This window comes from Elephantulus edwardii, unplaced genomic scaffold (assembly GCF_000299155.1).
Source record: "Elephantulus edwardii isolate Elephantulus edwardi_28Jun2011 unplaced genomic scaffold, EleEdw1.0 scaffold00001, whole genome shotgun sequence".
NCBI classification, from domain to species: domain Eukaryota; kingdom Metazoa; phylum Chordata; class Mammalia; order Macroscelidea; family Macroscelididae; genus Elephantulus; species Elephantulus edwardii.
This window is the reverse complement of record NW_006399751.1, coordinates 10,828,068-10,851,517: the sequence shown is the minus strand read 5'-3', so window position 1 is coordinate 10,851,517 and position 23,450 is coordinate 10,828,068.

The window sequence follows — 23,450 nt, the reverse complement described above, 5'->3', positions numbered from 1 at the left end:
TTTACATTCTTTGTCTATGAAACTTCTCGAATGTTTAGCACTTTGTTCCTAAATGGCAACTTGCAATTGAGGCTTTTACATTTAAAATAGTTTTAACTTAAGGAAATAATTTTTCCAAGCAGGGAATAAATAGATCTCACAGACCCCATCATCTACAACCTAGGGAGTCTTTATTAGAAAACAACGAAGGAGGAAGAAAAGTTCTTTTTCTTAGTGTTAGTGTTTCCCAAGAGTGAGGACTCACAAGCCTCACAGTGTCTCTGTCACATCCTTTATACGGAGTGCTGAGGCTGAGTTAAACATTGTATCTTTGGTATTTGTTGAATCTTAACCTTAATTAAAATGTTTGACATTCAAGCAGTGGGCATTGGCAACAAAACTGAAACATTCTTGTCACATGCCTAATTGAATGTCACATTTGAAATTAATTTGTGACCTACTCAACTCTCTTCATGGGGATGGCTGTAGTAGGCACATCATCGCTAACATGTGATAAACACAAAATAAAATAAAATCACTTCCCAGAAGCTGAGTTTCGTATGTCTTGTCTTCCCCTGTCAAATCATGAAAGACAGAATATCAGTCAATTTAATGTTATAAGACATGAGGCCCTGTTACTGATGCTGTTTTCTTTGAAATATTTATTGCTGTTTTCTATAAGTTATTGCTAATGTGTCTCATTTAATATTGTTGTTGTTGTTGTTGTTATGTGCCATTGAGTCATTTGCGACTCATAGTGACCCTTTGTACAACAGTCCTAAACCCTGCTCTATCCTGTGCCAATCAAACTGCCTCTGACACACCCATACCGATTACCCCAGTCACTGAATCAATCCACCTCATAGAGGGTCTTCCCCTCCTGCGCTGTCCCTCCACCCTCCCAAGCACGATGTCCCTCTCCAAGGACCTGCCCCTCCTTACAACATGTCCAAAGTATGTCAGACGGAGCCTCAGAATCCTTGCCTCCATGGAGTAGCCTGGTTTAACCCTCTCAAGGATGAATCTGTTTGTTTTCTTGGCTGTCCATGGTACATTCAATACTCTTCTCTAGCACCACAGCTCAAAGGCATCAATATAACTAACATTAATTACTAGTAGAAGATTAAGCATGACAGACACCATTTCTGGCATCATGGAAATCCAGAATATTCGTTCTAACATTTCTGCCTTTCAATGAAAGCTAGGAAAAAGATACCTTGACAATTACTTGAACTATAAAACTAAACTGAGTGATTATCTTCCTGAAATCTACTTCCACAAAAGGTACCAGTGTCAGCTGTATTTGTTGATACATCCTTTTAATTTCAAGAATAACTTGTAATAATAATTTTATCTTATTAACTCTCAGATCAATTGTATCTTGGAAATTAACTTGAACCTGAAAATTTGGCATGCTACTTTCAAAAATCATCATCCTTTTTAAACTGTGAATATGTCTACCCACTTGCCTCGAGATTTTTTTTTTACAGGTGGTTTCATGTTGTAGACATTGGACATTTCTTTCAAATAATTTCACAGATTTAAAATGTAAGTTAATTAGGGTTTCAACAAATACAATTTTAAATTTGCAATGAATAATCTTTCAAGAAAACTCAGAAGTAAATAAAACTAGGTTTTATTTCTATTTCCCTTTTAAAAGTGCCTGTTGGTATTGGCAGATTTTTTAAATTTTCTTTTTTTTATATACTTTAATCAGTATTATTTAATCTATAAACATTGTTATTTGCTATTATCATGTCAAGTTGCCTGCAACTCATAGTGACCCTATGTACAATAGCTCCAAATCCTGCTCTATCCTGTGCCAACCTCACTGTCTCTGACACATCTACTCCCATTATCCCAGTCACTGAATCAATCCATCTCGTTGAGGGTCTTCTTCTCTTGTGCTGTCCCTCCATCCTCCCAATCATGACCTCCGTCTCCAAGGACTGGCCCCTCCTTGCAAGATTTCCAAAGTATGTCAGATGAAGCTTCAGAATCCTTGCCTCCAAGGAGCAGCCTGGTCTCATCCTCTCTAGGATGAACCTGTTTGTTCTCCTAGCAGTCCATGGTATAGTCAATACTCTTCTTTAGTATCACAGCTCAAAGGCATCAATTTTCCTTCTATCGTTTCTAGTCATTGTCCAGCTTTCTGATACACTTTTTAAAAAAGCAACACCACCACAATCAACTTTAAAATAGTGGCAGAAACTGGAGAATCAGTGCGGAGTTCTCTTGATTTAATGAAAGGCTGAAGTATTTCTTGGTCTACCCAAATTCAACGTCTCTCTTTTATTCTTCTCCTTTGGCCTGATATGGGTGTGTTTTTCAAATTGCCAGTCACTAACAGTGGTCAATGAATGCAGGAGTTTACTTATTTTATTACCATTAAGAAATAAACTCAACTCCTTTTAGCAAGCTACTGACAAGGGTCTTAGCTCTAAGCATAGTAAGTGTGGATGGAACTAGGAATGCAACAAGCTTGCAGTTCTTGTTGTTGTTGTTAGGCATGGTCAAAACAATTCTGACTCATGGTCAATGCATGTATAACACAATGGCGCTCAGCCAAGTCCTGTACCAGCCTCACGGTTGTTGCTATGCTTATAAGAGGATTTGGTAGCAGTGTACTAGCATGCCAGCTGAGAACAGAGCTTTGACAAGTACATGGCCTGGAAATATTTTGAACTGACCAAGGTTTGTTCATTTCAGTAATATATGGGAATTTATTATTTTATTATTATAAATGAAGGGGGAAGGTTTGCCATATGGCCTAAGACTTCTGAATTTTAAACCTCCAAAAGACCAGCTTTTGAAGTTGTTTCATTTGTTTGTTTGTTTGTTATTAGGTGCCAACGAATTGAATACGACCCACAGTGAACCTATGAACAACAGATCTGAACTGTCCTATCCCGTGCCATCTTCACACTTCCTGATACATTAGAGACCACTGTGGCAGTCACTATGTCAATCCACCTGGTCAATTAACCTTTAGACTTTTCAGGCATCATATTCCTCTCCAAGGAATAATCCCTTCTAGCAACATGCCCAGAATATGTGAGGCAAAGCTTTATTGTCTTTGCCTCCAAAGAACACTCTGCCTGTTCCCTCTCCGAGACATATTTGTTCTTTCTTTTGGCAGTCCATGGGTTGTTCAGTACTCTTCTCCAACACCACAGTTCAAAGAAATCAATTCTTTTTCTGTCATTTGTATTCATTGTCTAGCTATCAGATGCACAGCAAGTGATGGGAAAGGCCTTTGCCTGAATCAGATGCACATTATTCCTCAGACTGACATCACTATCCTTCAGTAATTTGGAGGGGTCCTTAACTGCAGACTTCCTCAGTGCAACAAGTCTGCTGATTTCCTGACTGTTGGTACCAGGGATGCTGATTGTCGATTTAAGTAAGATGAAGTTGTTGACAGTTTCAGTCTTTCCTCCATCTGTCCTGATGTTGCCTATCGTTTCAGTGGTAAGAGTCATTGTTTTCTTGACATTGACATGCAATCCATATTAAAAGGCTGTATCCTTTGATCTTCTGCGGCAAGTGTTTCAAGTTCTCCTTACTTGCAGTAGCAAGATTGTGTCATCTGCATAATGCAGAGTATTGAGTCTTTCTCCAATCTTGATGTCACATTCTTCTACAAAGGGTCTAGCCTCCCAAATGGGTCAGATTGGTTGGTTCATTTACATATTTGGAATATTTATATATTCTTCCATATTCTAGCAAATGATAGCTCAACATTACTTTCCTTTTAGACTGAGAAAATAATTGGACTGAAGGGAAGGGAAAAGTGTGAAAAAGGTAAGTACAAAGCAAAACAAAATCTACAAAAATTAAAAGGTAAATGCATATTATTGAGATAAAAAACAGATACTTGCCTTGCAAATATAAAGATTTTTATCTAAATATGACCTACTAGAGACAACAGAACAAATACATACGAGCAAGTGTAGGAGTTGTCCATTCCTCTATTTGTGCATGTGCATATATGCTGTGTTTTTATACAAATAATATGTATGGTATGTGTTTTTTTTTCAGCCAAGCAACCCCTGCCTACGCTATTTTTATAACCACACTATCCCAGTGCTCTATGTGTGGGCATAATATTGAAGTGGGTGTATTGTTTGGAAATAGATAGTACAGTAAAGTTATGAAATATGAACATGTATGCTACACTTAAAACTTCTTGTGAAAACCTATATACTTATAAAATACACATGCACTCATCCACACTAGACTTTATAGTTTGGATAGCAAAGCTTTTGGGGGAAGTTTAGTTTTTATTATCACTTCAGACACATATGTGTTGGACATACAAAAGAATAGAGGTGGATTGTGTTGTTACTAATTTGACATTTTATGAATGCATGCTGAATGCAGAGAGCTAAACCACAGTCCAGTTATGCTGGGAACAAAGAGATATTATGGAGTTGAAATCTATACTTGAGTCGGAAACATGTTTAAAAGTTCTCCCACGGCATTCTTGCATGTTCTAGCATCACATAAATGCTGACTGCATCTCCAAGTGCTGTCGATTTTTGCCTTAAAAATAGATTTGAATTCATTTACCACAGGGCACGGAGGAAAGCAGAATGAATCAGGAGGCTCTCAAAGCAAAGATTCTTAGACACAAGAGACAGGAGACTTACAGGAGGGAAACTGTAATGTGGAGGGGGAAAAAAACATAAGATTGGATTTTTTCAGCATAATTTTTCTGAAAATGCAATTTGTAACAAGTTATATTGTCTGTAAAAGAATCCCTACTGCACTTATAATGTGCTTTTTTAGTATCTGAAACATAAAAGCACATCAGAATACATCATGTGCAAACCATGGCATTAAACAGATTAGAAAAACTAAATGTCATACAGTAGCATGGTCGGCTCTTGTGCAGTTAATTTAGTAGAAAGGCAGAACATCACTGCAGGAAACACTTTCTCTAGTTATGCACCCTGCAGCTAAAATACCTTGTATACCTTTTTTGAAGGAACAATAACTTTGCTGAAGTGATAAATTTAAAGCTTATGTGGTTTTCAGATGGCACCTTAGCTAAATGAATCCCAAATTGGTTTGTGGTTTGTGCTTTGAGAGACAGGGACGCTAGAATGGACTTGCCAGGTCTCTATCCTCCTCTGTCTCCTAGACCCTCTCGCTCTGGTGCTACCTTTGTTAGGTTCACTTGATGTGACCTTTTATTCCAATGAAATCAATAACTTGCATATAACGACCTTCCTGTCATTGACCTTCTCCTGTGCTTAATCTATCCTTTTGAGGTTCTTAGTTTTTCTGGTTCATGCACCACAAAGACAGCATTTTTTTTCTACCTCCACTTTAAAAAATATAATAATACATTGAGACTTGACATTATCTGGCTACCAGGTCAGGAAAGTTAAATTGAACAACATGGATCCTCCAGAGCTCTTAAAGCAAAGTCCATCACTCCTCTTAATTAGAGATTTTCATGTGGGCTCAGTCTGAAATCACCTTGCCTGCCATCCCTCGCCCCCCCCCCCCGATTCTAATTAGTCCCTGTGGCACTCCGCTCCCTCCTCCCAGCCCCCTTCCCTACCTCATGATTCATCTCATTAGAAACACTGAGAAGTGGGCTACTAATATCTGCTAGGTAAGACGTACAAGTGTGAGCTCCACCACGAAGCAGTCTGCTCTTGATAAAGGATGGCTTTCCATGCGGCAAGCATTACAGAGTATTATTGCCTAATGCCCTTTCACTTGGGTAATTAAGCATGTCAACAGCAGAGATAATTTTTTCACAGTGGGAGTTAAGGAGAAACTGGAACATATACACACACACAAAAAATATCCCTTGCTTGGCGAAGCCAAAGTCTCTATAAAGCATTCAGGCGGACTTAATGAAGGTGCTTTGCATATTGGTGACTGAGCAGTATGTAATTTTGTTGGCCTTCTGAACATAGAGCAAAATGCTTTCACAGAAATGCTGCAACTTTTACAAGAATAGCAAGGCAGGAGGTGCCTTCCTCCTCAAAGATGCTTCCCCTCTCAAAGATGTCCACATCCCCGTCGCAGAGGTAATGAAGTCTTTGGAACAACATATGGGGAGATTCTCTAGATTGACTGTTGTTCAGACCAAACACTGTGATCTGTGGAACTATGATGGAAAAAGAACAGTAGGGAGAAGTCATGTTGCTGGATTTGAAGAAGGAGGGAGGCAGTTGGGAGTCAAGGAATTTCAATATCCTCTGGTTGTTGTTAGGCGCCCTCAATTACGGCTCATAGTGACCTTATGAACAGCTGGCCTGAACCATGCCCAATCTTGTGCCGTCCTCATCATCTCTGACAAACTGATGCCCATTGCTGATGACACTGCCTTAACCCGCCTCATTGAGGAGAGTGCAAAAAGCTTCTGGAACTTAAAAAAAAAAAAAAGCAGCTCTGGAACTTACAAGAAAGAGCACAGCCCTGTGGCCATTCTGACCTCACCTTAGTGAGACCCTGTGTGAGACTGCTGGTGCTCAGAAAAGAATAAATTTGTGATGTTTGGGGTAACTAAATTTGTAATTGTTACCGCAGCAAGCAAAAACTAACACAGGTAGGATATTAGGAGAGACGAGTCCTCTTTTGAAGGACCATGAGTGTTAAGAGTGCTAGCGTTCATGGCACCCAACACTGCTTAACAGGTAATAGAGGGTTAGCAATTGTTTGTTAAATCAATAAATACATACATGAAATCAATTTACTGTTAGAGCGTGGTGGCCGGTTAACTCAGTTGGTTAGAACATGGTGCTAATTTAGTATTTAGTATTCATGCTGTTGTTGCTGTTTTCCCGTGATGTTCAGTTGCCCCTGACTCAGAGACCTTATGTACAACGGAATGAGAACGTGTCAGATCCTGTGCCTTTCTTACAGTTAACTGCTGTGCTATGGAGCACTGCTGCAGTCACCATGCCAATTCATTTAGTTGCAGGTTATTATCTCTATAATAGAGAGTTCTGGTGGCTTAGTTTTAAGGAACTGAGTTGCCAATTAAAAAAAAAAAGTTCGACTCTACCAGGAGAAAGGTGGGCAATCTTCTGTTCAATGGTCGTCTTCTTTTTCATGGACCCTCTGGAAGTCCAAACAGAGTATATTCTTTGCCAGAGACTGGCCATTCCGGATACCTTTTCCAAAATACACGTGCTGAGATTTCAACCATTTTTGCTTCTAAGACGTATTTTAGGAACCTTTTTTCCCCTATCAGATTTGTTCCTTTGGTACTAGAAGGTATATTCAATAGTCTTCATCACCACTACAATACAAAGGTACCAATTTTTCTTCAGTTGTCTTTATTCATTGCCCACCAATCACATGTGCATGAAAGAATTGACACAACAAAGGCTTGTGTCAGGTGCATCCAAGGGGTGGGGGGAGTGGGAAGGGTGGAAACAGAGATGAGGATGTGCAGGGGGAGGGAGCATTAGTCATGGATTGTACAACTTGATGGGGGGGGTGAGGGAAATCGCAAGAATCTGTTCTGGAAAACAAATTCAAATTTTGTAAATAAAACAGTATTAGGAAAAAACACAATAAGCAAACAAACAAAAACTGGCTTCCTTGCTTCTTAGCATTTTAAAGAGGTCCTTAGCAGCCACAAAGCTCTCTGTAAAACTGACAGTTGAAATCAGAATTTGCTTGACATACTGAGAGGCCTGTATCCACAAAATGTTCATAGTTTAAAAAAAATACTCAAATGGGCCTGATTCAGTTACTTACTGCTGCTGTAACAGAAATACCATTAAGTGGATGACTAATAAACAAGAGAAAATTTAAGGTAATAACTCTGTGGGCAAGCTCTCTCTCTCTTTAAGCTCTGGAAGAGAAGTTTTTTGTCTCTTTGAACTTGAACTTCTGCTCTAGCACAAACTTCATTTGGTTTGGCCTCTCCTTTCCCCAAACTTCCCAAAACATTTTGGGAAACTGACTCCAGATACATCCTACATGGATCCCGCTACTACCACACCAAAGATAACCAAACGGATACTAATGTCCGTTATTGCAGTTTCGTGCCTTGAGTGGAAACTCATAGTGGATCCTCCATCAAGTGTGCAGAAGCAGTAAATCATTCCTCCTCTGAGCGTCTGGGCATTTGAACCTAATGCTTTGGGAAAGCAGAACTAGTACACTAAGCTACCTGAGATCCCTAATCACAGACATAGAAGTTACAATTTATAATAAATATTTTGGGAGAACATAATTCCAACTATAACTGCCTCATAAATAGGTCTTGTATGACTTTTGTTCTAGGTATCTGTACAACTTCCAAAGTGATAAATGAGATTGCTTTGTTTGTTTAGGGAGAAGGGAGGAGAGACTTTGAATACTATTTTTGGTTTCATCTTGTTTTCACTATTTTTGTTGCTGTTGAAAGTATGCACTGCCTAACATCCACCAATCCTGCAGTTTCTACATGTAAAACTGAGTGATGTGGAATACACTCTCTTATCTCTGTTACGAGAGCTGTCCTATGTCCATTCTCAATCTCCCAAACTCACCTCAATTTTTCAATTCTTCTCTCAAATCTTATAAATTCTCATCATCTTCTTGATCTTATATACGATGTGGGTCATAACAAATTGTGGATGATATTAATAATAATGGGAATCCCAGAACACGTAATTGCACTCATACAAAACCTATGCATAGCCCAAGAAGCTGTTGTCTGAACAGAGTAAGAAAATACTGCATGGCTTAAAATCAGGAAAACTGTGAGTCATGGTTGTATCCTTTCTCCATACTTATTCAATCTGTATGCTGATTAAATGACTCCAGAAGCTAAACTATATGAGGAAGAATGTGGTATCAGGATTGGAGAAAGATTCATCACCAATCTGCATTATGTAAAAGGCCCAACCCTGTTTGCTGAAAGTGGGGAAGACTTGAAGCACTTGCTGTAGAAGATCAAAGAATGCAGTCTTCTGTATGGATTACATCTCAACATCAAGAAGATAAAAGTCTTCAACATTAGACCAAAGGCAACACTATGATAAATAGAGAAAAGATTTATGTTATCAAGAATTTTAATTTACTTGATTCTACAATCTATACCAATGGTAACAGGAGTCAAGCAATTAAAGGACATGTTGCCTTTGGTGAAACATGCTGACAAGGAACTCTCCAAAGTGTTAACGAGCAATGATATCCATTTAAAGACTAAGGTGTGCCTGATCCAAGGCATAGTTTGTTGGGTTTGTTTTGTTCTGGGTGTTTGGGTTTGTTTGGTTTTTTTTTTCTTTCTTTCTCAATTCCTTGCTATTCACCTCAAAGTTGTAAAATTAATAAATACAACAGAAGAATTGATGATTTTAAATTATGATGTTGAAAAATGAACTGCCTAAAGAAGAAACAAATCTACTGTGGAGAAAGTACAACCAGAGTGATTCTCTAAGGCAAGGATGGTGAAACTTTGAATCTCTCATACATTGGGAATGTTCTCAGGAGGGGCTAGTTCTTAGAAAAATACACGATGCTGGAAAAGATGGAGGCCTGGGAGAGACAGGACGACCTTCAACAAGATGAATCGACATACTTACTATAACAATAGACTTGGCCATATCAGAGATAGTGAGGATGGCACAGGATAGGACAGTCAACTTGAGGACAGCAACCAATGGCCAACAGGTAAGGAGTCGTGCTGTCAGCCCAAGGCAAGAGGTTAAAATGCACCAACTAGCTGCTTTACAGGAGGGAGGGAGATGGGGCATCTGTACCTGTGTACCTGTGACAACCTGCTGGAGGGTCAGCTATGAGTCTTTTCCACCTTGCCAATTCATAACAACAAAAAATTTTTTCAAGTTCCTGTTACCTGTTAGATTTCCTATACATATATAGAGTTCTCAAGGCAGACACCCTTCATTAGTTGAGCTAAACTAGTGCTTGGTTTTAAGAGGACTTTTGGTTTTAAAGTTGAGATTATTTTAGGGCAGTGACTTAGGAAGCTTAATCGTCTTTCATGGCTCCAGAAAAATCTAATTTCTGATAATTTTAAATTATGTTCTACATTTTCACTCTTGGTTTTGTGACTCACAAACATGAGATATTAATTCATGAAGCGTGATGGTGAAAGTCACCCACTGTGCCCTCCTAAACAATAATTTTATTGTGTGCGCCAAACAATCCTGAGAACCTCCTCTTGCAGAGATTCTACACCTTCATTGCAAAAAACCCCTGTGAAAACTGATGAGAACTCTGGTCTGAACTCCTGGATGAAACAAATGTGAATATGTGAATTCTTAGAAAGTATATTTGGAGAATAAAAGATATAAGGGTAAAGTTGACCATATTGAAAATACTCATGACGGGGGAAGAAATTGAGGATCTCAGAGCCAGAGGTAAAACCAAATTCTGTTTCGAGTTGAGATTTGATTTGAGATGAGAAGAGCAGTGGTGACTCACATGGTCAACTAAATGTTTCTTCCCCCACCCCACCCCCACCTTTAAAAAATTTTTTTTTTCTATGCCATAAAGTTGGGATGGGAGTGTCGGAGACAGTGCGATTGGCACAGGACAGAGCGGAGTTTAGGGCTGTTGTACATAGGGTTGCTATGAGTCGCAGGCGACTTGATGGCACATAACAACAACAACAACATACCATAAAGTCAAACTAATGATTTGCTTCTTCATTTAAACCCCAAACGCTGAAATGAAGCTGTCGGCTGTAAAATTGTGTTGATGAAGCAATAACAAAACATATAAATTGTACATTAAGTATCATATTCTTTTCACTTCCCTTTTTAAAAATATTTTTAGATTCAATTCAGTAGCAAGGCTGAATGACCTGATTTTCCCTATTGTCATGTTAAGGAATTTTGAAACGTTCTGAGTTTCAAGGAACCAGTCAGTTCTCCGTCAGGCAATGTCTGCTGATACTTGGGTAGGATAAGATGCTCTTGGAAGGCACGTATTTTAACACCATCTGACCTACATTATGATGACATATTTAAGTGCCCATGTCATTGTGTGGTTTCTGGCAGAAGTCTCACCATTTTCCTATACTGTTTCTCTGCTCATTTAACAACCACCTATTACAATACCCATCTTTGCTTCAACGTGTGGACAGAATGCTTGGTTACCAGATAGTCCCTAGGTTATGAAAAATGAAAATCCAGATTTGCATGGCAAGTGATTTCAATTATAATATTGAACATGGAAGGGGGAATGAATCCTTGCACACCCACTCTCTTCCCTCACTCCATTTTTTTCTCCCTTCTCATTTTTATGTTAGTTCTCATGTTAGTTAAATAACAACATAGCTTGTAGATGCAACTTTTAATTCATGTTTCTAATAATATTTGATGACAGAAAAACTTTGATAGAAAGTGTTGTTCTTGGGATTCAAAAAATACCATTTATTCACCGGTAAAGAGTCAAATTACTCAAATGGTCAACGGCTTATTTACAATTGTGCGGCAGAGAAATATTTTAACTGCACCCTTTAGTGAAGAATCAGAGAACAAAAGGTAGCCATAAATGCACTGGTAGAAAGAGGCACTTGTAAATCTGTAAGGAAGGAACATGTGTGGTTTTATAATGCAAAACAAATAATAGAAGTTTAACAATTCCTCAAGAAAGATCTCCATCTTTCTAAATATAAACACACTGAGTTCTCAGCCAGCAGTATATTTTTGTGGCCACGTTGGACTGAACTCTGGTGTCAAAGGTAAAGCACATTTTCCTCGAGATCTTCATTACTGAAGAATTTGTATTCCCACAAAATCTAGATTACTGCCAGTGCATATTTCACTTGTTAACAAACAGAAGAGAAACGGAAAATAACTCTTGATAGGTCATCGCAGAAGGAGACAGCGTTTATGTGTATGACCTGCGTATCCTAAACCCAAAATGCTTCCATTCAATTGGGGAAACCTTCATGTTAAAAATATGAAAACAAGAAAAAAGCTTAAGTGTATTTTCTTCAAGGGATGCTATAAGGAGTCTCTGGGGGCTGTAGAGGCCTCTCCATTTCTTAGAGTCTTTCTTGGTTTTGTTGTTGGGGTTTTGTTTGTTTGTTTGTTTTTTAATAGGAAAATAGGCACAATTTACACATCTCTAAGGTAAAAATCTGCTCCTACCACAGTTTCAGCCCTTGAGTAAAAAAGAGAAAACAAAACTTAGCAAGCAAATTCTTTCTCAAATAGAAAACTGATTGGTATATCTGTGTTTTTGACTGAGAATAATTTCATTTTATAGAAACCTTGTAATCAGTATCTAGAGCACTCCCTGGTCGGGAGGGGGCACTGTGTGGCGAGATTAACCATGTAGTAGAGATGGTGGGCTTAATGTTAACTGGGGAGAGGGGGTCCCAGGCTTTCACGACTGGAGCACAGAACAATTAGCCATTGCCGGTTGTCTACGACTTATGACACATTAGGCTTCCTTCAAATGACACCGTGTCCAGTTCTTTCAGTTCTTTTTCTTTGTACCTCTTATCATTACAAATGTTTACCACATTCAATGTTGCAGTACACAAGTTGTTATTATTATTATTCTCATGCCACCCTCAAAAGCAGGTAGACTGGAACTGTAAATCACTAATAATAAAATACAATAATAAAAATGAAAAGAAAGGAGAGCTCAGATGGCCTAGTGGCAAGGAGCTGCAACTATAATCCTAGAGGTGCACGGTTCAAATCCACCAGATGCTCTGCCGGGGAAGGAGGGACAATCTCCTCCTGAACCAGTCAGATCTGATTTGATGGTACACTCACACAAAAATAATAAGATAAATATTTAAAAAAATGAAAAGAAAAAAGCAATGAAGTATCCTACATGCATTAGAATGGATGTATAAAGAAATCAGGGAAAAGAAAATTTATTGGAAATATGGTCTCTCTGGATGCTCTTAATCTGATGCCAGAATCGCTCAAAGAGCAGAGAAAGAATTCTGGTACCATCTTCCCTTTTTTTTAACAAATCAACTTTTGCTAGTTTATTTTTGTTTGGCTGCATGTTACTCTTCTCTTAGAATAATATAATGAGTTTGTGGAGAGAGTCTTGCTGGGCCTCTTGGTGGAAGATGTATTTAGAAACCTGTTTATGGGGCCAGTTGAGAGGGCTTCAGGGAGTTCTTGATGTACACCAGGAGGAAGTAAAAGCTTATCTAAGCTTATCCAGGGAGACGGCAAGGAATTCAGAAAAACAAAGTTCCTTCCGGGGCAAAAGAAACTGATCATCTTTGTGCAAATAAGGGTCTGTGTACATGTAAAAAGAAGCATGGAGAGAGATGGCAAATGCTTCATTGAAGTGAACTGAATTTATTTAAACCTGAAAACAGGCAGATTTTTCTCAGGGGAGAAGGATATGATACTATGTTAAAAACATGAATGGGTTTGATATCTCTTCAGACTCTGTAAATGTAACCTTTCCTCATATTTTGGTGGTGGCAGTGCCATTCAGTTTCTTTTCTGCTCATAGAACACCATGTCACAGAGGAGAACTGCCCCGTCAGGGCTTCTGGGGTGTAATTTTTATGAAAGGAGCTCTGGTTTTATACATGTTGGGCAGCTAACGGAAGGGTTGGAATTTTAAATCCATTAGCCGTGAGAGGAAAATGACCTAGCCTGCTTCTATAAAGATTAGAGCCTTGGGATCTTTCAGGCAAGTTCTGCTCTCTCCTACTAGGTCTCCATGATTTGGGTTTGTTTCATTTTATTAGAATATTGAGCTTTTACAGTCTAAGCCTGTCCATATTCAGAGGGAGAGCAATTAGACTTGCTAATTGCTACATGGTCTGAACCCATCGGCTGCTCTGCAGGAGAAACACTGGCCAGTCTCCTCTCACGCTATTAACGGCCTCTGAAAACCTTCCAGAAAGAAGGTCAGCTCCGGATTGGTTCCGACTTGACAATATACAAAGACGCTGGCACCAATGACTGTCGTTGATAAGAACGAGAGTTATGAATCTCTGACCTTCAGTTTCTTCATTTGTGAAATTATAATTTAATAAAATCTGGTAGATACAGTGTTTCGTGACTGTCCTTAAAATATTGTGTAAAAATGCTTGCTACCTGGCATCTGCTATTTTGAAGCTAACAGCTTGGAGAAGCTAATAAATAACTTAGTTTGCTAGCTTCCAAACATATATAACTACTATCTGAGAATTTTATAACTAAGTGAATTTTGTTTTGCTTTTAAATGAGCATTCTCTTCCTTAAATGTAAATGTGTTAGTAGGCTTATAAAATTAATTGATACAACAAATCAATCTTAATTTGCTGGACTAAAAAACCCACATGACACATTTTAGTTACTGTAAAAAGCCAGCTTATATCCATATGTATAGAATCTTTTTTTTTTAGTAACTATAGCTAATATTTATTGAGAGCATACCTTCTGTTAACTATTGTTTCTTGTGTTTTTATAAAATTAATTTTCATGAACATTTACAGAGATTTTGGATTTATATTCATTCACTGTTGCACTTTTTTCTTTACCCCTCACCACCAGTTCACTCCTCTCCTTGAAAAACAAAAGATAAACTTCTTCGCTGGTATATGTATAGAATCTTTAATAAACCACTGGAAAACATTATTTGATAATACTAAAGAAGCAGTCTTTGGAGCTTAGTGGTAAGGTGTTGTGCTGCCAACTCAAAGGTTCGAGGTTCAAATCCACTAGCTGCCCTCAACTACTTATGAGTTTGCTCCAACTGGAAGGTACACAATAACAGCACTACCACCAAGAAGAAGAAAAAAGTGGGAGAAAGAGAAAATTCCCTTCTTTCCTCACATAATGGAAGTGTTTGGTGTTTTATATATTATAAAATTATTTTTTCTACAGGGTAATGTGCTTAACAAACACTTCACAGTACTGTGGTTAATTTTCAAGAACGTAAGATGTATTTTCTTTACTTTTTAAATGATATTTTTAAAAAATGAATGGTGAGACTGTCATACTTGAAGTTTTAACTTCACCTAAGAGTTTGTGGGACTCTGGTGGCTTAGTAGTTAGGAACTGTACTACCATCCCAAAGGTACATGGTTTGGATTTCCCAGCTACTTGACAGGAAAAAATAAGGGCAATCTCCCTCCATGTGGTTAAATTGCCTCTGAAAACTTGCTGGAGGGTCAGTTATGAGTCAGTTCCAACTTGGTTACCATCATTACAGCCACAAGAGTATGTTTATTTTGATAAAACACTTTTACCTTCAACTTTCTTTGCATAGTAATTCTCATTGTATTACACTTATAATTCTATGTCCCTGTCAGCTGACCTTCTCTGCTCCCCCCTACAGAAAGTTAGACAGGCTGTGGACTGGCTGCACTGGAAGCAGTCCTCCAGGCCCTTGTTGCATAAGTATGCAAAGGACATTAAATAGAAGAGAAGACGGCTCTATTACCTCTGGCTATTCAGTACATAGTCAACCTTTAACCAACCACACAGGCTTTTAGGTTGATTAATACTTAATTTTGTAGCCAAGAAATTACAAATTGAAAATATCTATTAGGTCATCTGGCCTTACCCTTTCAGAATTACAATCTGCATTATGATATATAATTATCATCTCTGAGAAGAAAGGTGGAAAATCTGACCTCTGCCATCCATGATGACATGTCCCAACTTTCCTTGGTTGGCAAAGTCGTTGCTAGCTAGGGTTCTTCTAGAGGTCTTATCTTTTCACCAGGTTCTCTGCTAGTGCCCCTTCAGCTTTGGCATGTAAACCTGAGTAACAGATTTGCCGCCAGATGGAAGCATTCTCTAACCAAGAGCTGCTCACATTTATTGTTGTTGTTGTTATGTGCTGTCGAGTCATTTACGACTCATAGCGACCCTATGTACAACAGCCCTAAACCTCGCTCTATCCTGTGCCATTCGCACTGTCTCTGACACACCCATCCCGATTACCCCAGTCACTGAACAATTCTCTTCATAGAGGGCTTTCCCCTCCTGTGCTGCCCCTCCACCCTCCCAAGCATGACGTTCCTCTCCAAGGACTGGTCTCTCCTCACAACATGTCCAAAGTATGTCAGACGAAGCCTCAGAATCCTTGCCTCCAAGGAGCAGTCTGGTTTAACTCTCTCCAGGATGAATCGGTTTGTTTTCTTGGCAGTCCAGGGTACATTCAATACTCTTCTCCAGCACCACAGCTCAAAGGCGTCAATTCTCCTTCTATCCTCCCTAGTCATTGTCCAGCTCTCTGATGCATAACAAGTGATTGCAAAGACCATGGCCTGATCAGGTGCACCTTCATCTCCAATGAGACACCGTTGCTCTTGAGTACTTTAGAGAGGAAGCTCACATTTATTAGCTTTTTTATAAAACAAAACAAATATTATTTGTGTGTGTGTGTGTGTGCTGTCAAATCAGATCTGACTGGGACAGGAGGAGATTGTCCCTCCTTCTCCAGAAGAGCATCTGGTGGATTCGAACGGCGTACCTCTGGGATTGCAGTGCAGTTTACATTTACTAGCTTTAATACTCTTGCTCCCTCTATATAATTTCTTTCAAGACTAGCTTCTTGACTCAGTAGTTTACCTTTCTCAATCCAAACACTTAGTCTACTCCAGGTTGACCCATCTCATCTAGAATCTTTCAAGCATCTAACCCAACTTCATACTGATGAATAAAGGACCCATGAGTATCCTCTATACAAGCCTTAAGAATCAACTATCTCTGGGATATATGATTAGATATTATTGTTATGACCGGAGTCCAGAATGAAGGCTGCACAGTGGAGTGGACTTAGAGGGAGAGTTTGAATAACAAAGAATTTTTTCTTTTACTTTGCAAAGAGAAAAGCTAAGGGGTGGGCAGGGAGAAAAGTACAATAAATGAATGGAAATCCAAAGTCTCTGTAAACTTTCATTCAAATAAATAAAAAAAAAGAGAGAATCAACTATGCCTAATACAAACACAGAGGAAGAACTCTCTACAGAAACATGACAAGGATCACCTTTGTCTAAATCGCTCTCTTCTCTTTACACAAATAAAATGACTAGATTTTGCATTTATAGTTCTTTTCCCTTCCCTGAAGGCTCTCTGTGTCATCAGTCTCATTCTGATTTAAATGTCACTATATTTTTCTCACTTCTTTGTCTCTAGCAACCCCAGGATTCAGGTATTTTTTATTGCATTGCCCTAATTTATTATTAGACTGTGGAGTCAGTCATTGAGTCATCATCGTATGTTCAATGACTGCTTATAAGCTGATTCCTCAGAGCAAATATACTCAGTAGGTTTGTCGTTGTAGTTGTTGTGGAGTCAAGCACAACCCACAGCAACCCAGTGCACAACAGATCTGAACTCTGTCCTCTCCTCTGCCATCCTTGCATTTCCTGACACCCTTGAACCCATTATGGCAGTCTCTGTGGTAGTGCATCTTGTTGGGGGCCTTCTTGTCTTTCGCCAACATTCCGTCTTTCCAAGCATGATGTCCCTCTCCAACAAATAGCCTCTCCTTGTAACATGTCCAAAGTATATGAGATGAAAATTTGTCATCTTTGCCTCCAAAGATTGTTCTGGCTTCACTTTCTCCAGGACATATTTGTTCTTTTGATAGTCTATAGACTATTCAGTATTCTTCTTAGACACCATAGCTCAAAGACATCAATTCTTCTTCTGCCATCCTTATTCATTGACCCTCTCTCAGATGCATAGCAAGTGATTGAAAAGGGAGGGAAGCCCATTTGCTTGTTAATTATTTCAACAAAATAGAAAAAAAAAATCTAATAGGAAAACTGCACAATATTCCATGGGGTTTACAAAAACCAGTATGCCAGAGAGTATGGGGGTGGGAGGGAATGCCAGAAATAGAGTTTAGCCAGGTTTTGAATTCTGAAACTGGCCGATCTGTTTTATTTTTCACTTGTTAACAGTCACAAGATTTTTTGGTAATAGCTGTATGGAGCATGTGTAACTTGGCTTTGAATAAGTACTTAAATAATAGCAGTTCATTCTTTTTCCTTCCAATACCCAGGAAGGCATCCTGATTGGAGAAAGAATTTTCAGGCAAAAGCATCTCTAACATCTTAATTTAATCTTAATACTCTTTCTCTCTAACTCTTTACCATCTCAAATATTTCTTAGCATTTGAAACCTTCACTCATTAGACAGATATTCCCCTTGGACTTTTCTCATACTTAATTGCTAGAATACCTTTTCATAAATCAGGCTCACAAGTTCTTAAAACAGTACCAATGCCAATCTTGCAAAGCTTTTCTGTTTCAGAGAAGTGTAATATATTACCTCCAACTGAAAAGTGGCACCTGGTGCCAGCCTCCGAATCATCGAAACAGATGTGACGACCTCTTCACTATACATCATAATGAGTAACACAAGAAGATACAAATCCTGTTGGTTTTGTTCCTTCCCCCATCCCTTCTTCTGGGAGGCATGCTAGTCACCATGTTCCTTATGGGCATAAACCCAATAAACAATCCGATTTTCAAGATATGTATTTATCTGTGGTTCCAAATTTGCTCTCTGATAGGATTGCCTGTTAAACTATTTATTTTTGACTCTCAGAAACTGTTTGAGAAATGGGTAAAATCTTTTCTTCTCTCTTCTTGCCCAAATCTGTACTTCACATTTTTTGCTACCTTCTTTTATCACTTGGAAAGTTCCCTAAAATGAGGCTTAGAAGTCAGATAGAGCCATAATTTAAACACACTTATCATGACATTCAGGCCAGTATTGCCAAGCAGGAAGTGATGACTTGTTTCTGACAACTGGGCATGCTGAACAAATGTCCTCTCAAAGCAACAAGTCAGCAATAAAGAATTCGTGTGCCAGGCACTGTGCGACAGAACCCTGTGCAAAGAAAGACAACCACCTTTCCTGATAGCGCTTTACGTCTAATCAAAGAACGAGACAATAAATGTTTATTTAATAACATACGGAATTTCATGACTGAACTATTTATAGAGAACACAAACTCACTGCCTCTTAAGATAACTATCTCGCATTTTGAGTTGCTTTGTCTATTTGATCTCAAAAGCATTTATTTAAAAGAGCACAGTGCTCAAAGCTGACATTCTCTATGTTCTAATTGTATGTTATTTTCTGGCTTAAAGAAAACTCCAGGGGATGTTTTTAGCTTAAGGTTTAAAAATTCTAACAAGACAATACTTTCAGGGGTTCATCCAACCTCAGTGATAAAGGGTTCACTCAAACTCAATGCCCCCATGGGTTTCATGGCAATTTGAAATTCTACTCTGTAATTTCCTCTTGTGAGATCAGGACTCATCTATAGACTCTTTGATCAAAATACACAGCAATGATAGTGAAGCACCAGCTAATTCTGATCTCACAGCAAAGGGAAGTGTTATTGATGGACACGGCCCAACATTCCATTTCTTCCTCATATTTCTGACATTCCGTTTTATTTGTTTACACCTTGAGTAGAGACTAACTGTTATAACTTAAACAGTCACTTGCAAACTTTAAAACTGATGGATAAGGCCGAGTAATGTTTAGCAGGGAATTGCAATATAATGTTTGTGAAATATGCCTTTACATTTTTACTTGGTTTTTTTTATAGGATTAACACAGAAACATTATATAAATTTAAAGAAGGGGTGGAGAAAGAAAAAGGAAACAGATGGGGGAAGGAAAAGGAGAGAGAGAGGAAGAGAGAGGGAGAGAGAGAAGGGGAGAGAGAAGGGGAGAGAGGGAAGGAGAGAGAGGGAAGGAGAGGGAGAGGAAGAGGGAGAGGGAGAAGAGGAGAGAGAGAGGGAGGGGGGAGAGAGAGAAAGGGAGGGATGGGGGAAAAAGGGACAGCAACAAAGATAAACATCAACTAATCAATTAATAGTTTCATTATCCAAAGTGCTTAAAACAGTGATAGGAATGTATTGTCTTTCCTGCGTGTGAAAGTTAAATAGAAAATTACTAAAAAAAAAATATCACCATGAGTCCGTTCCAATGTATGGTCACCACATATATGTAGTTCCAATGAATAAAGATAGACAGAAGAAGAATCAATGCCTTTGACTTGTGGTTTTGGAGAAGAGTGCTGAATGTCCCATGGATTCCCAAAAGAATAAGCAAGTATGTCTCCGAGATGATGCAGTAGGAGTGCTCTTTGGAATCAAAGACGATGGGGCTTCACCTCAGATACTAAAAGCACATCTTTAGAGGAGGCTACTCCTTGGCCTAATGGAAGGAAGCTGTGCAACCAAGCCGAAGGTGGGTGATTGTCATCTGTGGCCCTCGGCCAGGTTCAAATTGTTTTCCTGTCAAACATTCTTCTAGGTGGTATAGCACTGGTCTGTGCATTGCTGTACAGAGGTAACTTGTGGTTGCTGTGATGCTGAACACTGTGACAGTGATGTGCCAATTGTGGTAATGGACACCCATGGTGGACAGTGTTGGCTGGAGCTTCCCGACTAAATCAAGCCTGGAAGTAGGAGCGGCATCCACTTCTGAAATGGCTTGCCTCTGGAAACTATGTACGAACAGTGTTCCGGCTGTTCGCTCATAGGGTCGCTATGAGTCGTCTATGACTCGACGGCATTAAACAACAACAACAACTCCTTGGAGAGAGACATGATACCTGGAAAGGTAGAGGGTCACCAAAGGAGAAGAAGACCCTCTACCTCGTGGATTGACACGGTGACTGCTGGAAAGGGCTCTAAGTGTCAGGAAGTGTAAGGATGGCACAGGATAGGATATGTTCAGATCTATTGTTCATAGGTTCACTGTGGGTATACTTGACTCAATGACACCTAATAACAACAGTGTATGTGTAATAAGATTTTCAAGTCTTTGGAAGCAAGTTGCCAAGTCTTGATTTTGATGTACATCTGATTATTTCAACCTGCCAACTTTCAATTAATTACTCAGGCACATAGGCATTTGTAGTACTCACACACTACCTGAAAGTTGATTGTAGTTTATTCTTAAAATGAATACTAAGTAGTCAAATACGATAAACCCCAATTGTGTGAGGATTCCTTTCAGGAGTTCTGGTTTGCTTTTTTTCCCTGTTCAGAATTTTTAAAAAAATCACAATCTACTAAAAACAAACAAACAAAAAACCCATGAACTACATAGTTCCCAAACACTTGAATTCTTTTATGTCTGAAGAGTGGTTGGTGGCAAAAACAAACAAAAGACAAATATTCTTTCTAGATTTAGTTGTTCTCATGACATCCAACCATCAAGTACTCATTACTCTTAGCTATTGTTGAGTAACAAAGAACTCACCTAAATAACAGTTCAAGTATGGAAGGAAAATATCCAGTCGTAAAAGGTTCTGTGAATGGGCAGAGAGAAGTGAAAAAAAGAAAAGCAGGGGAGGGGGGCGAATCACAAGCCTGAGGACAGCAATAACCGGCTTTGTAAGAATCAAGTATAAACAAAGAAAAGAAGAAAGATGAAACAACTCGCCCACCCTAATAACACAGCGCTTGCTAGAAGCATTCCTTTACACTTGTATTCGATGAAAATGTGTATTTGTTATAGCAATCCCTGCAAGACATGATACATATTGTGCATCAGAGATATGAAGTGAAAAAAAAAAATGGGCGAGAAGTCTGAAAACAAACAACAACTTATTTTTATGAAGCTTTTCCCCACACGGATAATTGAGGCTTGACAGTTCTCAAGTGTATTTTCTCCAGCTAGTCTGACACCAAGCCGAAATGGAACAAAGGATTCCGTAGGGTGCCTTTGCTCATGCAAACGATTTTATAATTTTTTTTTCTACTGTGTCACATGAAGATATTTTTACTGGAAAATAAACTACACCAGCAAAGACGTGTGTGGTCTTCTTCCTTAGATCCTGGATGCTGTGTGTGCCCCTTCTTCCCTCTCACACCTATGGCATGCTTGGCCCCCTAAATTCTAGGTCTAAAACATACTAAAAAAACCACCCTTATCCCATTAGCCTTTAGACTCACTTTATCTCTTAGCCTGTCATGTATTTCTTTATAAATTTTTTTGTGCTTAGCTTTTACAAGTTAACACCTGTATTTTGAGTAAATAAAGAAAATTCCTTCCTTCATTTGTTGTCTTCTTCACCCTCTCTAAGACTGTTCTCTTAGGGGGTCCACGGGATGATCAATACTCTTCTGTAGCACAACTCAAAGGCATCAATTCTTCTTCTGTCATCTCGAGTCATTGACCAGCTCTCTGATGCATAGCAAGTAATTGAGAAGACCACGGCCTGAATCAGGAGCACTTTAGTCTCTAGACTGATATTCTTTTCAGCACATTGAAGAGGTCCCTGACTGCAGATTTCCCTCACACAATTCATCTTTTGATTTCCTGACTGCTGGTGCCAAGAGCTGATTGTGGAGCCATGCAAACTAAAATTAATAACGACTTCAATCTCTTCTCCATCTATCATGATGCTACAAATTGGCTTATTGGTAAGAATAGTTGTCTTTTTTGTTTTGTTTTATTTTACCTATTTTTTCCTGCCTTCATTTTATTTTTTCATTTTTATTTTAATGAAATTTTACAGAAAAGTCGGATTTTCATTCATTCATTGAATTTCAATCTATATTGAAGAATACCATCCTCGACCTTCTGTAGCAAATGCTTCAGGTCCTCCTCAGTTCTGGCAAGCAAGACTGTGTCACCTGCATAATACAGGTTGTTGATGAGTCTTCCTCCAAACCTGATGTCGCATTCCTTCTTATAATGTCCAGCCTCCTGAATGATTTGTTCTGAATACTAATTGAAAAGATATGGAGACAGGATGCGTCCCTGACACAGTCCTTTCCTGATTTTGGACAATGCAGGGTTTCCTTGTTCTGTTCTGAGGACTGCTTGCTGGTCCAAGTATAGATTTTGGATAAGTATAATCAAGTGTTCTGGGATCCTCATTATTCTCAAGTTTAGCCACAATTTGTTGTAATCCACATAGTCAAATGCCCTTGCATCATCAATGAAACACAGATAGGCATTTATCTGGTGTTCTTTACTCTTAGCCAAGATCCATCTGACATTGGCAATATTGTCTCTAGTGACATGGCCTTTTCTAAACCCGGCTTGTATTTGTGATAGTTCTCCATCAATATACTGTTCCAGTCATTTTTGGATGATCTTCAGCAGGATTTTGCTTACATGTGGTGTTAGTGATATTGTTCAATAAGTTCCACAAGGTCAGGACACCCTTATTTTTGGAATCGAGAACACGTATGGATATTTCCCAGTCAGTTGGCCAGGTAGTTGTCCTCCAGATTTCTTGGGACACTCTGGAGAGCATGTCGAGGGCAGGGTCTGTTTGTTGAAATAGGTCAATTGACATTCCATCAATTCCTGGGGCCTTGGTTTTTTTTGTCAATTCCACCAGAGCAGCTTGAACTTTTTCCTTCATCACCATTGCCTCTTGATCTTATGTCATGAAATTATTTCATGAAATTCTTCTATGTCAACCAATTCTAAACTTATTTGCTAACAAATAAGTTAGTAATGAGAAGGTATTTTCATTTTAATATGCATCTTCCCACAGAAGGTGGTTGAAATTCATGGACAAATACTTAGAAAAACACAACCTACCTAAACTGACAC